Here is a 17398-nt window from a genome sequence, read left to right on the forward strand (position 1 = left end):
AAAGAATAAATTTGGGGGGCGCCTGGGTGGCTCAGTTGGTTAAGCGACTGCCTTCAGCTCAGGTCATGATCCTGGAGTCCCGGGATCGAGTCCCGCATCGGGCTACCTGCTCAGCAGGGAGTCTGCTTCTCCCTCTCCCGCTCCCCCCTCTTGTGCTCTTTCTCTCTCTCACTCTTTCTCTCTCAAATAAGTAAATAAAATCTTTAAAAAAATAAATAAAATAAATAAATAAATCTTAAAAAAAAAAAAAAGAATAAATTTGGATCCCTAACCATATGATATTCCCATGCCATATTTAAAAATTAGCTCCAAATGGATCAAAGATCTAAATATAAAGGTTAAAATAATAAAACTCTTAGAAGAAAACATACAGGTAAACTTTCATAACCTGGATTTAGCCATGGCTTCTTAGATGTGACACCAAAGCACAAAAAAGAAAAAGATAAGTGGACTTCATCAAAATTTAAAAGCTTTCATGCATCAAAGGACACTGTGAAGGAGGTGAAAAGATAATCCACAGAATGGAAAAAATATTTGCAAGCCATTTATCTGATAAAGGTTTAATATCCAGAATGTACGAAGAACTAACAGATCAGAAACAAAAAGACAACAACCCAATTAAAAGATGAGCAAAGGACTTGAATAGATACTTCTCCAATAGATATATACAGATAGTCAATAGCACATGAAAAAATGCTCAACATCACTAATTATATTTTTATGATAAATAAAATGTTTTTTATGTTTAAGCCTATATATATGTATATATACATATATATATACACACACTTAAGAGTAATATATAATGTTTAAAACTGCAAAATCTGGGGGCACCTGGGTGGCTCAGTCATTGGGCGTCTGCCTTCGGCTCGGGTCATGATCCCACAGTCCTGGCATCGAGCCCCGGGTCAGGCTCCCTGCTCCACGGGAAGCCTGCTTCTCCCTCTCCCACTACCCCTGCTTGTATTCCTTCTCTTGCTGTGTCTCTCTGCCAAATAAATAAATAAATAAAATCTTTAAAAAAAAAACAAAACTGCAAAATCTGGGCGCCTGGGTGGCTCAGTTGGTTAAACATCCAGCTCTTGATTTCAGCTAAGGTCATGAGATCCAGCCCCACACTGGGCTCTGCATTGAACGTGGAGCCTGCTTAAGATTCTCTCTCTCCACGGGCGCCTGGGTGGCTCAGTTGGTTAAGCGACTGCCTTCGGCTCAGGTCATGATCCTGGAGTCCCTGGATCGAGTCCCGCATCGGGCTCCCTGCTCGGCAGGGAGTCTGCTTCTCCCTCTGACCCTCCCCCCTCTCATGTGCTCTCTCTCATTCTCTCTCTCTCAAATAAATAAATAAAATCTTTAAAAAAAAAAAGATTCTCTCTCTCCTAAGACAATTATCATATGATCTCACTGATACTTGGAATTTAAGAAACAAAACAAGGATTATCCGAGAAGAGAGAAAAAAATAAAACAAGACAAAACCAGAGAGGGAGACAAACCATAAGAGACTCTTAATCATAGGAAAAACTGAGGGTTGCTGGAGGGGACGTGGGGAGAGGGATGGGGTAACTGGGTGATGGACATTAAGGAGGGCATGTGATGTAATGATCACTGGGTATTATATAAGACTGATGAATCACAGACCTGTACCTCTGAAACCAATAATACATTATATGTTAATAAATTGAAAAAAAAATTCTCTCTTTCCCTCTGCCCTTTCCCCCATTCACACACTCTCTCTCAAAAAAATAAGAAAAAAGAAACTGCAAAATGTTACACCAATCACTGCATTAGTTATGTGTTCTGTATAATAAATTACCCATTTCTTAGTGGTTTTGTTTTTGGCTTTTTAAGTAGGCTCCAGGCCCAACGTGGAGCCCAACATGGGGCTTGAACTCACAACCCTGAGATCAAGACCTGAGCTAAGATCAAGAGTTGGACTTTCGGGGTGCCTGCGTGGCTCAGCCATTTAGCGTCTGCCTTCGGCTCAGGTCATGATCCCAGGGTCCTGGGATCGAGCCCCACATCGGGCTCCTTGCTCGGCAGGGAAGCCTGCTGCTCCCTCTCCCACTCCCCCTGCTTGTGTTCCCTCTCTCGCTGTGTCTCTCTCTGTCAAATAAATAAAAAATCTTTAAAAAAAAAAAAAAAAGAGTTGGACTCTGAACCAACTGAGTCACCTAAGTGCCCCCATCTCTTAGTGGTTTTATTTTATTTTATTTTTTTAAGATTTTTATTTATTTGTGAGAGAGAGAATGAGAGACAGAGAGCATGAGAGGGAGGAGGGTCAGAGGGAGAAGCAGACTCCCCGCTGAGCAGGGAGCCCGATGTGAGACTCGATCCTGGGACTCCAGGATCATGACCTGAGCCAAAGGCAGTCGCTCAACCAACTGAGCCACCCAGGCACCCCTCTTAGTGGTTTTAAAGAACAACATTTATTATTTCACAATTTGGCGGGATTAGGAATCTGGGCATGACTTAGCTGGGTCCTCTGCTTTCTGGTTTCTATCAAGGTTGTAATCAAGATTATGGCCAAGGTCTGTGGACCCATCTGAAAGCATGACTGGGGAAGAATGTGCTTCCAAGTTCAATCAGTGGTTGTTGACAGGATTCAGTTCTTTGTTGAACTGAAGGCCGTAGTTCCTCACTGGCTATTGGTCATAGCCACTCTCATTTCTTTGCCTCAATATCATCCTGTTTCTTTAAAGCACATGAGCCAAGAAGGCAATAGAGTCTGCTAGCCAAATGGATGTCATTGTCTTTTAAAATCCAATCATAGAAATAACATCTCGTCACTTTTGTTGTATTCTACATATTAGAAACAATGTACTGTCTCTAGCCCACACGCAGGGAGAGGTGATTACAAAAAGGCATACAGTGGTGCCTGGCTGGCTCAGTCGGTGGAGCGTGAGACCCTTGATCTCAAGGTTGTGAGTTCAAGCCCCACACTGGGTGTAGAGATTACTTAAAAATAAAATCTTAAAAAAAAAAAAAAAAACTGAAAACAAAACAAAGGGGCATACATACAAGGAGGTGGGGATCATTGGAAGCCATTTTAAAAATACCTACCACAGTCACCTTATACAATTGTTGCAAATACCATGCTAATTCGTAAGTACCTTGCAAGGAGGCACAAAATGGAATAGGAACAGAAGCAACAAAGTGAACGACTAGCTTTATGGTGAAAGGATTCCTTGCTATTCAAGAATCTAGTGCATTGGGGCGCCTGGGTGGCTCAGTCGGTTGAGCGACTGCCTTCGGCTCAGGTCATGATCCCAGGGTCCTGGGATCGAGCCCAACATCGGGCTCCCTGCTCTGCGGGGAGCCTGCTTCTCCCTCTCCCACTCCCCCTGCTTGTGTTCCCTCTCTCGCTGTGTCTCTCTCTGTCAAATAAATAAATAAAATCTTAAAAAAAAAAAAAAAAGAATCTAGTGCATTCATGGTTTCTGAGAGAAAGGATTTGACAAGGTAATTGTCTTTTGTTTTTCTTACCTAAGCATTTTACCACTCAAATCCTCTCCATGCTCCGAAGCAATGTTTATCTTTGATATTGCCACCAACAAAACCCAAAACCACTACCTTTGAACACAGTTGCATTACGTAGAGCTAAGGATGTAAGAATCATTTCTTTGAGGGCTGAACATTATTAGTAATAAGAACAAATATTTTGGGTGAGAGGTTGTACTGGGTTAGTACTGAGAACCTGCAAGAGAATGATAAAGATGCTCTTGTGTTTTTAGTATAATATGCAACCCTCTAAGGCATGGGGACATAGGACAGTGATTCCTCTTTCTTGGGGCTAGTGGCATAACTGATGTGTTTCAGGCACCTGGAACCTGGTAGGCAGTAAATAGTCTACTCCTTGGCTAGTCTAACATTTCTCAACTTTTAGATGATTTGAACTCTGGTCAGTATGACTTCAAAATTCACAGTTTTCTTTCTCTCTTTCCTTCTTTTAATCCCTTCTATTCTTGTGAAAGTTAACCATTTTTCCAATTATTTTTTAAAAACTTATGCTCTTCCTTCTACCTTACACTGCTCTCCAGGGAAGAACAGCAAGTTAAATACTGCTCATAAACATTACTTCTGTTAGACTAAATCTTAGCCTGACTCAATTTCAGGTTCTTCTGAATCTAAATATAGTTTCTCTCTCTCTCTTTCTTTGTTGATAGAAAATTATTAACTATTTTGGGTGTTAGGAGACTCAGAAATTCAGTGAGCCAGGAGAAAAAGGAAAGAGTCTAATACTGGCAATTTGTCACTTGAACCAAAAACCAAATCTCAAACTTTGAATTGGGTGAAGATTGAAATAGTAATGTTTATCAATAGTTCATAATAACATGGAAATGTGCTTTATATTTTAATTGCAAATGAAAAAAGCTGGATAAAAAATTATGCTTGTGGGCGCCTGGGTGGCTCAGTTGGTGAAGCGACTGCCTTCGGCTCAGGTCATGATCCTGGAGTCCCGGGATCGAGTCCCGCATCGGGCTCCCTGCTCGGCGGGGAGTCTGCTTCTCCCTCTGACCCTCCTCCCTCTCATGCTCTCTGTCTCTCACTCTCTCTCTCTCAAATAAATAAAATCTTTAAAAAAAAAAAAAATTTTAAAGAATAACTTCTTTTTTTTTTTTTTTTTAAGATTTTATTTATTTATTCATGAGAGACAGAAAGAGAGAGGCAGAGGGAGAAGCAGGCTCCCAAGGAGCAGAGAGCCCGATGCGGGACTCGATCCCAGGACCCTGGGATCATGACCTGAGCCGAAGGCAGACGCTTAACCATCTGAGCCACCCAGGCGCCCTAAAGAATAACTTCTAAACATGGGTATCTGTGTTTCAGGTTATAACTATTATATTAAAGATATCCTCCTTCATACAAAGAATAGCATGAAAGTTGGTCACATTAAATGTATCCAAGAAAGTGTATCATAGTATTACTTACGAAGTACATTCAGCATAAAAACCTAGTGAGTTAAACAGATTTCAATGACCTGCCAGTAGATGGCTCTCTTAATTTGCTGTTTTGTTTTCAGTTCAAATTTGTGCTTTTCCCAGGCAAGTCACAACCATCAAAAAACCCCAGTAACAGGGTAGAAATGGTTCCCCAGAAATTAATCCATTTGTCTATTTTCTAGAAGGACTTAAAATTCACAGTTGTATTCATTTGCAGAGGTACCTCTTCAGAGGATAGTTGTGGGGGTTTGTTGTTGTTTATTTTTTTTTTAAGATTTATTTTTATTTATTTGAGCGAGAGCGCAAGAGCGGGGCGCAGAGGGAGAGTCTCAAGCAGACTCCATGCTAAACTCAAAGCCTGTCACAGGGTTCAGTCTCACAACCCCGAGATCAGGACCTGAGCTGAAACCAAGAGTCTGATGCCCAACAAACTGCTTCACCCAGGTGCCCCGTTTGTTGTTGTTTAATGAATAAAACCTCAGGGAACACTTTGGGTAATGTTTTAATCAGAGACAAAAATTTTGATTATTTTTACATGTAATGATATATGGATGAACCTAATTTATTTTTTAAAATTTTCTTGGAAAATGAACTTTTAATTTTTCTTGCTATCTCATTTTTTTATAACAAAGTCAAGTAATGACGTATAAAAATCCATCTTTTCTAGGAACATCTGGGTGACTCAAGGCAAGCGCCTGCTTTTGGCTCAGGGGATTGGTCCTGGGATCGGTCCTGGGATTGAGTCCCACATTGGGCTCCTTGCTCAGTGAGGAACCTGTTTCTCCCTTTGCCTGCCACTCCCCCTGCTTGTGCTCTCCTGCTCTCTCTCAGACAAATAAATAAGTAAAATCTTTTTTAAAAATCCATCTTGGATTTTGGTGAAGATCTTTCTATTTCTATGAAATTTTATCTTTCTTTTACTGTGATTGGTGGCATTTATTAGTTTTGCTATTAGTTCCTTGAATATTTAGAAAATAAAGCTATATTTTATTCTACAAGATATTTGTTGCTATGACAGATATATCCAGATATTCACTAGTTAAACCTTTTAACATATAGAGTTTATAGCTCTACCCAATGTCTCTGCAAAGTTCTAGAACATAAGTTCTAGATTATCTTCGGATTATATCTCTAAACTCCTAAATATACCTGTGCTCTACAGTTGCCATCCTAAGCAAGTCCAGGGGGAAGCCCAGTCTCTTCATTGCTTTCACAAAAGACCCACTTACATGGAAGCACTTGATGAAGATCTGCAGAATCCTAAAGAGAAGTCACAGGGCAAGGCTCTTGGTCTTTAATTAGGACAATCTTTTGATCTTACTTCATATTTCCTCCTCTTTACTTCTCTCCATTTCTTCCTATATAACCAGAATTTAATAATAAATTCAACCCTGTTATTCATAGGTCTGCCAAGTGTCAGACCTTCTCAAGTTCTTCAGACCCTTCAGCTGACCCCATGGGTAGCTCTAAAGCTGAGATGGCCCTTCAGACATGTCTTGAATCAAGGCAAGAGGCCAGGGCTTGGAACCCCTCATTGATCAGTGTGGAGGCAAGTTATTCCCAGAAAGGAGGCATAACCTGGAATGAGGTGCCTCCCTTTGTCTAAGGGTAATTCACAGAGAAAGACTCAGCTTTGAGCCATCAGCAGCCAACACTCCCAAAAAGCAGGGAGAAATCAGTGCTTCCATCCTAAAGGTGGCAACTGGGCAGTGCACCACAACAATCTACCTCAGAGTCCATCTTCAGAAAAAGAAAATGAGGCCTAAACAGCAAGACATAAACCCAGAAAGAAATGGAGAGACCCAACAATATTATTTGAGTAGCTCAGCTTAGCTCTCTCCCTGGAATTCCTAGTTACAAGAGTCAATAGATTCCATTTTCTGCTTAAGCCATTTGATATTGGGTTTCTGTCACTTGCAACTGAAAGACCCTGACTAATAATACCATATGTTTAAAGAGAGCAATAATCATTAATTTCTTCTTTCAGCACTTACCACAATGTTATATTATAATTTATTTGTTTACACATCTATCTTTCTAATTAGACTGTAAATTCCCTATACGATCACATTTTATTCATCCATCTCTAGCATCTATAGCAATGCATAAAGGAGATAGTGAATAAATATTAATTGAATTAATGAGTAAGAAAATACCAAAATGATAGACAATGCACAAGCATAGACATGGATGAGTTCACAGAGCTCATTAAGGAAAGTGTAGTCAAAACTTTGAGGGTCACCCAGCTGGCTCAGTCAGAAAAATATACAACTCTTGATCTCAGGGTTGTGAGTTCAAGCCCCTCGTTGGGTGTAGAGATTACTAAGAAAAATAAATAAGCATGGGGCACCTGGGTGGCTCAGTTGGTTGAGTGTCTGACTCTTGATCTCAGCTAAGGTCTTAATCTCACAGTTATGAGTTCGAGCCCCACAATGGACTCCACACTGGGCATGGAGCCTACTTATACCGAACTAACTAACTAACTAAATAAACAAACAAGCAAACTTAAAAAAAAAGTTTATTTGAAAGGCATAATATTTGTCCTCTCTGATTTCACATTTCCTCTCTTGGTTCAGTCTAAACTGGAATTTAACCCAAAATACTCAGATTCTTTAACATCAGGTAGCTTTAGGTTGATGTTTAAACTAGGTTTGGTAGAGGGTGCCTGGGTGGCTCAGTCGTTAAGCGTCTCCCTTCAGATCAGGTCATGATCCCAGGGTCCTGGAATCAAGCCCCGCATCAGGCTCCCTGCTCAGCTGGGAGCCTGCTTCTCCCTCTCCCACTCCCCCTGCTTGTGTTCCCCCTCTAGCTGTGTCTCTCTGTCAAATAAATAAAATCTTAAAATAAATAAATAAACTAGGTTTGGTAGAATGCTCATTTCTTCTTAAAATACAATTTTTTGCCTTCTCTCTGATTCTGGGTTCCATGTTCATTCTTGGTCTATGGATTTGTTCACTGTGTATTTGGTCTCAGGCGCTGTGCTGGACTCTGGGAATATAGCAATGAGTATGATAGAAAGCCCTGCATCCAGGAACTGTATATTCTTAAAAAGGAAAGCAGATTGTAAACAATTGCAAATGTATTTGTATTACGGGAGTGTATAACAAGGGAGGATAACCTAAATTGTGAGATTAGGGAAATTGTCCCTGAGAAAATGACATTTCTACAGCGATTCAAAGGAAGAATATATAAGTTAGCTCCCAGAAGTCCCCAACATTTTACTGTGTCTCATTGGCCTAAGGTAATCAGTATGATCAGAAGAATAGATGAATTCACTAATCAATAAGTGAATCAGTAATTTTATTAATTCAATAGAAATTCACTAAGTAGGGACGCCTGGGTGGCTCAGTCGGTTAAGCGTCTGCCTTCGGCTCAGGTCATGATCCCAGGGTCCTGGGATCGAGTCCCACATCGGGCTCCTTGCTGAGCAAGAAGCCTGCTTCTCCCTCTGCCTGCCTCTGTCTCTCGCTCTCTGATAAATAAATAAAATCTTTAAAAAAAAAGAAAAAAAGAAAAAAGAAATTCACTAAGTAGCTAAGCTCACAAGAATCCACTTCTGGAACTGAAGGGTAAGATTAATCTCTCCAAAATTATATGGTTAAGAGTAAGAGAGGAATTTTCCCCAAAAGGAGATTTTTGGGTGCAGCTACAGAGAAGAAGTGGAAATGGATGTTGGGCAGTAAGCACAAGCATCCCATCATAGGCAGCAAGACTTGATTCAGAAAGCCAGCTAGAAGACCTTTGCAGTAATCCAAGCGAGAGATGACTTAAATAAGGAGAGGCCAAAGAGGGTTGAGAGAATGGATAGGACTTGATAATTAATTGGCTGAGAGAATAATAAGTGGAGAGACTATTCAAAGATGACTCAAAGATTAAAGTTTTTTCTTGCCCAGCTTTGACATAGTTAGCCTAGATGTCTTAAGAATTTCCTGGGTGGGTCCAAGAATGAGAAAAGATTTCCCTACCTTATCATAAAGTTCTTTTTGGATGTTTTCTGAACTATCTTTATAAATGTTTCCCTTTAGAAACCCTTTAGAGTTCTTGGTTCTTCTTCTGGACCCTCATATGATTTTCTATAGTGTATTGCTTTTCTGAACCATATTCATTATTCAAACGTTAAGCCTCCTTCTACCTTAGCTTCTTTATGCACTGTATCAAGCAAGCATCTGACCCCTTAATACTAACCATTGGCAAATGTGTTGAAGTTGGACATTATGTTTTTAAGATTTTATTTATTTGTCAGAGAGAGAGAGAGGAAGAGGGAACACAAGCGGGGGGAACAGCAGGCAGAGGGAGAAGCAGGCTCCCCAGAGAGCAAGGAGCCTGACGTGGGACTTGATCCCAGGACTCTGGGATCATGACCTGAGCCTAAGGCTTAACCGACTGAGCCACCTGGGCATTGCAGAAATTACTTTAAAGTAGTTTTTTTTTAAATAAAAAAAGATAGTATACCCACTAGGGTGCTTAGGTGGCTTAGTCAGTTAAATGTGCAGACTCCTGATTTGGCTCAGGTCATGATCTCAGAATTGTGGGATCAAGCCCTGTGACCAGTTCATTGCTCAGCACAGAGTTTGCTTGATATTCTCTCTCTCTAAAATAAATAAATAAAATCTTTAAAAAAATTAGTATACCCAAAATTGTAAACATAAATTGTGATGGCTACTCATCTGATGATTCCCCTGTGACTCGATTTTGTAAGAGATTCCAGATCCCTGGTCACAAATGTAAACACATGATCTGGACTGGGTCAGCTTAAGTTCCTTACTTCCCTAGCCACAATGACTCATCCAAGGGATGGGCTTATTTTTCCTTCCTAGAGATTTTTTATACTGAAGCTGAGAAAAAGATATTCACCTTTTTCTAAAATAACTAAGCTTGAAAGAATACAATTTTTTAATTTTTTTTAAAGATTTTTTTTATTCATTTGATGGTGAGAGAGGGAACACAAGCAGGGGGAGTGGGAGAGGGAGAAGCAGGCTTCCCGCTGAGCAGGGAGCCCGATGCGGAACTTGATCCTGGGACTCAAGGATCATGACCTGAGCTGAGGGCACTTAACGACTGAGCCACCCAGCACCCTGGAAGAATACAATTTCAAGTCTCTTTGCCTGTGTACTCTTCATAAATTCAGATCATCTAAAGAAGGAAAAATTGACAGCAGTGTGCAAAAAGATAGAGACACAAGATATGGAAAGAGACAGAGAAAGAAACAGAAGTAGAGAGACAGAGATCTTAAAACCAGGTAGCATTTATATCCCTGGATGCTGCTGTCCATTGAGCCAGCTCAAATTCTGACCTTTCTGTAGCTTGCTCATATGTTCTAGCAGGGATCCCAAGTGCTGGCACATGACAGGCACTCTAAAAATGTTGAGATAGAGACTTTACTTTGGACCAAGATGAAGTAACAGGGACCACATTCACCCTTTCTTCCAAAACAATGAAAAAAGCAGACAAAATATAAGAAAAATGGTTTTTAGACATTGGACATCAGGCAATACAGGACAGTATGATTTCAGGGTACCTGGCTGGCTCAGTTGGTAGAGCATACAACTCTTGATCTCAGGTCATGAGTTCAAGCCCCATGTTGGGGGTAGAGCTTACTTTAAAAAAAAAAGGGGGGGGGTGCCTGGGTCCTTCATTCTTTTGGGCATCTGACTTTTGATTTCCACTCAGGTCATGATCTCCAAGTCGTGAGATTGAGCCATGTCATGCTCCGTGCTCAGTGGGGAGTCTGCTTGAAATCCTCTACCTCTCCTTCTCCCTCTGCTTTTTCCCCCTTCTTTCTCTTTCTCTCCAAAATAAATAAATAATTTTTTTAAAAAGATTTTATTTATTTATTTGACAAAGAGAGCAAAAGAGCACAGCAAGGGGAGCTGCAGAAGGAGAGAGAGAAGCAGGCTCCCTGCTGAGCACGGAGCTCTATGTGAGAGGCTCTATCCCAGGACCCTGGGATCATGACCTGAGCCGAAGGCAGGCGCTTAACCATCTGAGCCACCCAGACGCCCTAAAATAAATAAATAAATCTTAAAAACAACAACAAAAAAACAGTATGATTTCTAAAGGGAGGAAACAAACAAAGTGAGCCCTATGAATACCCCTACTTACTGTCTGGAGAGAGTTTCCATACTGCACTGCACAGAGGGGGAGCCCAGGTGGAGTCTATGGTCTCTCTGAGTTGAGAAGATAGAGGTGGGGTCATGAGAGGACAAGACAGCTAGAGTTTTCAGGGCAGCATACCAGAGAGGAGATTGCTGCACAGAGAGTGTGCTGGGATGATCTGCAAAGGGTCTGCCTCTATTGCTTAGCTGAGTATTGATCAGAGTATGGATATAAGGAACTAAGGTGGAAACTAAGAAAAAAAAAATCTTTTAATTTTCTTTGAGCAATCTGTATTCCAACTTGAGAAATAAATGACAAATGAATCCTTATAGTTTCCAATGAACAAAACCTCTAATGGCTTTTAAACAATTATTGGATGAATGTGAATCAGTCAATTCTTCCCTGTTCCTTAAGCTAGTTGTGGCCAGATTTCTCTTCCTTACAACCAAAGAATCTTAACCAATACACCTTATAATTCCACTTCCCGGAGTTTATCTTTAGGAACCAACAAAGGATTCGAAAGATTTTGGTTATAAGAATGTCTATCAGGGCGCCTGGGTGGCTCAGTTGGTTAAGTGACTGCCTTTGGCTCAGGTCATGATCCTGGAGTCCCGGGATCGAGTCCCGCATCGGGCTCCCTGCTCAGCAGGGAGTCTGCTTCTCCCTCTGACCCTCTCCCCTCTCATGTGCTCTCTCTCTCTCATTCTCTCTCTCAAATAAATAAATAAACAAATAAATAAATCTAAAAAAAGTGTCTATCATTTTATTTTATTTTTTTAAAGATTTTATTTATTGATTTGAGAGAGAGAGTGAGTGAGAGAGAGAGAGAAGGAGCAGGGGGAGAGGCAGAGGGAGAAGCAGACTCCCCACTGAGCAGGGAGCCCAACATGGGGCTCGATCCCAGGACTCCAGGATCATGACCGGAGCCGAAGGCAGTCGCTTAACTGACTGAGCCATGCAGGTGCCCCAAGAATGTCTACCATTTAAAAAAAAATTAAAGAATGTCTATCATTTTAATGTCTATAAATCTCAGAAATGAGGAGTGCCTGGGTGGCTCAGTCGGTTAAATATCCAACTCTTGATTTTGGCTCATGTCATGATCTCAGGGTCATGAGATCAAGCCCCATGTGGGGCTCCATGCTCAGCAGGGAGTCTGCTCAAGATTCTCTTTCTCTCTCCCTCCGCCTCTGCTCCTCCCTCCACTCCCTCTCTCTTTCTCTCTTGAATAAATAAATAAAATCTTTTGCGGCTCCTGGGTGGCTCAGTCATTAAGCGTCTGCCTTTGGCTCAGGTCATGATCCCAGGGTCCTGGGACCGAGCCCCACATCGGGCACCCTGCTGCGCAGGAAGCCTGCTTCTCCCTCTCCCACTTCCTCTGCTTGTGTTCCCTCTCTTGCTGTGTGTCTCTCTCTCTCTGTCAAATAAATAAATAAAAGTCTTTAAAAAATACAATTCAAAATATTAAAAAAGTAAATAAATAAAATCTTTTAAAAATATAAATAAATAGGGCGCCTGGGTGGCTCAGTTGGTTAGGTGACTGCCTTTGGCTCAGGTCATGGTCCTGGAGTCCCGGGATCAAGTCCCACATCGGGGTCCCTGCTCAGCAGGGAGTCTGCTTCTCCCTCTGACCCTCCTCCCTCTCATGCTCTCTGTCTCTCATTCTCTCTGTCTCAAATAAATAAATAAAATCTTAAAAAAATATATATATATAAATAAATAAATCTCAAAAATGAGAAACGAAACAAAGATTTTTTTATGCAAATTTTGGTAAAATAGTCTAATAAAATACTACGTAGTAACTAACATAACATAACTTATTTGACATAGAAATATGTTTATGGGGCGCCTGGGTGGCTCAGTTGGTTAAGCGACTGCCTTCGGCTCAGGTCATGATCCTGGAGTCCCAGGATCGAGTCCCATATTGGGCTCCTTGCTCAGCAGGGGGTCTGCTTCTCCCTCTGACCCTCCCCCCTCTCATGTGCTTTCTCTCTCTCATTCTCTCTCTCAAATAAATAAATAAAATCTTTAAAAAAAAAAAAAGAAATATGTTTATGATATATTGATGAATTTTAAAAGGCAAGTTATAAACCAGCATGTATAGCTTTTTATTGTACGTATGTATATATACATATAAAGTGTGGATTTATCTTAAAATGTTAATAATTCTTATCTCTGGCTGTTAGAGCTCAGGTAGTTTTTATTTTCTCTTTTTTTTAAAGTATCTGTACAGGGGGCACCAGGGTAACTCAGTCAGTTAAGCATCCGACTCTTGGTTCTGGCTCAGGTCATGATCTCAGGGTCATGGGATTGAGCCTGTCCCACTCCATGCTCAGTGCAGAGTCTGCTTGAGGTTCTCTCTCCCTCTCCCCCTGCTCTCACTCTCTCTCTAAAATAAAATAAATAAATCTCTTTTAAAAAAGTATCTGTATAGGGGCGCCTGGGTGGCTCAGTCGTTAAGTGTCTGCCTTCAGCTCAGGTCATGATCTCAGGGTCCTGGGATCGAGCCCCACATCGGACTCCCTGCTCGGCAGGAAGCCTGCTTCTCCCTCTCCCCCTCCCCCTGCTTGTGTTCCCTCTCTCGCTGTGTCTCTCTCTGTCAAATAAATAAATAAAATCTTAAAAAAAAAAAAAGTATCTGTATATTCTGATTATTCTACAACAAATTTGTTTCAACTATTAGTTTTTAATACCCGTCTCCTTAGTTGACCCCAGAGTTTTTGGTTTTGATCTAAAGTTTACCTCTGAGTTCCAGTTTATTTGCAAAGCAGAGGAGATTGACACACTTTTAGCCAGTTAAATAAGTCCTTTCCTGCTCAGATTACAAATTCCTCCTCTATCTCCAACTCCTTTTCCAGAGCTCTAATCATTGCATTTGTACAACATAACAGCTCTACACAAGGTACACACACTGCAGGCACAATAAAAACTGTTAAGTAGATGGTTATTCTCTCAATAATATCCTAAGAGAGAGATGTTGTACAGTCAAAGGTATATGTTTAATAAAATGGGGCCAGAGAGGTTTTAAACTTCTACCAAAACGCACTGAAGCAGCTCAGTTATTAAAGCTTACAAATGTTTCCCAGTGCCTGGCTGATCTAATGCTTTGGCAAATATTGAAAGTGACCTATATCCCTAGGGGGAAGCATATTACACCTAATAATTTGATGTCCCAGATTTTCCAGAAAAGACCTGATTTCTTCCTTTCTTTTGTTTTTCCACAACAAAGGTCATTCCTTCATTGGATTTTAGCTTTCATGTCTCTGGAAGATTTTTCCTATAAATGAATTCATGCATTTATTTTTTTTTAAAGATTTTATTTATTTGACAGAGAGAAACACAGCGAGAGAGGGAACACAAGCAGAGGGAGTGGGAGAGGGAGAAGCAGGCTTCCCGCCGAGCAGGGGGCCCATGTGGGGCTCGATCCCAGCACCCTGGGATCATGACCTGAGCTGAAGGCAGACGCTTAACGACTGAGCTGCCCAGGCGCCCATGAATTCATGCATTTAAATTTAAAAAATCTTTTGCTAGTTTACAAACCCAATTATTAATTTTAAAAAAATTACCAAAGCATCAGAGTTGAAACAACTGCTTCTCAGGTAGGATAATGTGGTATTGATTACCCCAGCAGGATCGGGGAGAGATATGAATATTGTGGATATTAAAAATCTGTTCACACTTTGGTAACCACAAGAAACTACCACGTGAATTCCCAATTTGCACCATAACTACTTCTGCCCTAAATTATAATCCCAGATATAAAGCTAACTAGCTGTATAAAAGAGGCTCAGTCAAAATTTTGTTGCTTTCATATCCTCATCTCTCAAGTAGAATTTTAAAAAATGAGGTATCAGCCTTGCTGGGTTGTTTTGAGGATTAAATGAAATACTCAATGCACAAGTGATCTGAAAAACATTGTTTTTGCCAAGGAGTCCTTTGTTAAAATCTTACTATGGACGTTAAGAAATAAAACACAGAAAAGTTGAGTTGCCCTGGTTGAAGAGGATATGAAGGACAGAAGCCCATCATACAAATGTAAAATGTTACTGTTGCTCCTCGCCATGTTTACTAGGGAAAAATAAGAATAAGGAAAAAAAAAAAAGAGTAAGAATCACAATTCCACCACATAGAGAACTGTGGATGGACAATATTTTTCCAAACCCTAAAGATTAACTTCAAACAAACTTGAGCAGGTGACTGGTTGAACAGAATGAAGTCTTTTGCCATGGTTCCCTGGGGCTGGGCTAAGTGAGATTCCAGGCCACGGTTCAATCTAAGGAAGGCAGATTTCATCATCAAGTCCAGGAGGCAATGAAACATATGGCCAGAAAGAGGAGACAAAGGCCAGAAGCTGCTGAAGAAGGAATCTGAATGAAGAGCCAGACTGAAGTAAGACTAGAGAGCCCTGGATAATAGTTGGAAACATGGCTAGAGTTCCTTTAGCTTGTCTTTAATTGCCTAGCAGCTGTAACTTCTTAGTTCAATCAGACTAGTATAAAGAATCCGTGTTACCAACGGAATTAAACTTAAGAATGTGGCCATTTTGTTAAACTTAACAAAACTGGCACTGAATTTTTGGTTAAAGGTTACAATAGGGGCAACTGGGTGGCTCAGTCCTTTGAGGGTGGAACTCTTGGTTGCAGCTCAGGTCATGATTTCAGGGTCATGAGATGGAGCACTGGGTTGGGTTCCTGTGCTGAGCCTGGAGCCTGCTTAAGATTCTCTCTCTTCCTCTGCTCACAGGCACTGTCTCTCTCTCTCTCTGTCAAAAAAAACAAAAAACACGTTATTTTGAATATACTTTGAATTATAAAGGTAAAAGAAAGATAATTTTTTGTATATTTTTTCATTTAATTGGGATGATTTTCAAGTATCTGCAATTATGGTAACTGTAAATTAAGGCATTAAGAATTTATTGGAGGGGCGCCTGGGTGGCTCAGTCTGTTGGCCGTCCGCCTTCAGCTCGGATCATCATCCCAGGGTCCTTCCTGCTCCGCGGGAAGCCTGCTTCTCTCTCTCCCACTCCCCCTGCTTGTGTTCCCTCTCTCACTGTGTCTCTCTGTGTCAAATAAATAAATAAAATCTTTAAAATATATATATATATTGGGAAAAAAAGAAAAAAATTTATTGGCAAGTAATGTATATATCCCCACTCCAAGAAATATGATGAGTGAATGAGGTTAAAATAAATGTTTTAAGGTTAAAAAAAAAAAAAAGAGTAGGATTAGGGTGAATATTTCCAAATACCCCTGCCTTCTCCTACTTTCTTATAGCTCCAGGGCAAGAGAAGGAATATAACTTGAAAGAACTATGGTAATGCCCAAATAAATTAAGGCTTTTCTATACCAGTTGTTTATAAATATTACTATTATTTGATCTATTTTTCCCTCTTTACCAAATCTATAAAGAGATATTAAAATATTAAAACCATTTATGAATCTGATTATCAGGTTAAAACATTTGTCTAGAATCTTTCAACTTATGTATGCAAAGGTTCAAAACCTTTCAGAAACATTTGATGATTGCTCCATATCTTTCATTACCCTCCTGCACATCTTTAGCCATTCTTTACTCTAGGAAGTCCCTGACATATTCGGACTGGGCTAAATGCCCTTCTATGTGCTCTAAGTCCCTCTATGTATACTTCTATCATTTCTTTTTTTTTTTTTTTTTTTAAAGATTTTATTTATTTATTTGAGAGAGAGAGAATGAGAGAGCACATGAGAGGGGGGAGGGTCAGAGGGAGAAGCAGGCTCCCCGCCGAGCAGGGAGCCCGATGCGGGACTCGATCCCGGGACTCCAGGATCATGACCTGAGCCGAAGGCAGTCGCTTAACCAACTGAGCCACCCAGGCGCCCCACTTCTATCATTTCTACTTACCACCTGTGTTGAAATTATCTGCTTATAATCTGTCTCTTTGGCTCAGTTGTAAGCTTGTATGGAAATCCTCCACAAACCCTAGAGTAGATTGAGTACCCCTATTATAAGGCTCCACAATTCCCCCTGGGTTTTTTCTTCTTTTCTTTTTTCTTTCTTTTAAGAAATACTAGTACATCATAAATGTTTCATAATTTTTAAAGATGTATTTATTTTAGAGGGGGAGGGGCAGAGGGAGAGGGAGAGGGAGAGTCTTTTTTTTTTTTTTTTTAAAGATTTTATCTATTTATTTGTCAGAGAGTACAAGCAGGGGGAGTGGCAGGCAGAGGGAGAAGCAGGCTCCCCGCTGAGTAGAGAGTCTGAGGCGGGACTCGATCCCTGACCACGAGATCATGTCCTGAGCCAAAGGAAGACGCTTAACCAACTGAGCCACCCACGCGCCCCTGGCAGAGAGAGTCTTAAGCAGACTTGGAGCTGAGCACAGAGCCCAATGC

The sequence above is a fragment of the Mirounga leonina genome, unplaced genomic scaffold (assembly GCF_011800145.1).
Source record: "Mirounga leonina isolate KUSES-001 unplaced genomic scaffold, KU_Mleo_1.0 Mir_173, whole genome shotgun sequence".
Taxonomy (NCBI): Eukaryota; Metazoa; Chordata; class Mammalia; order Carnivora; family Phocidae; genus Mirounga; species Mirounga leonina.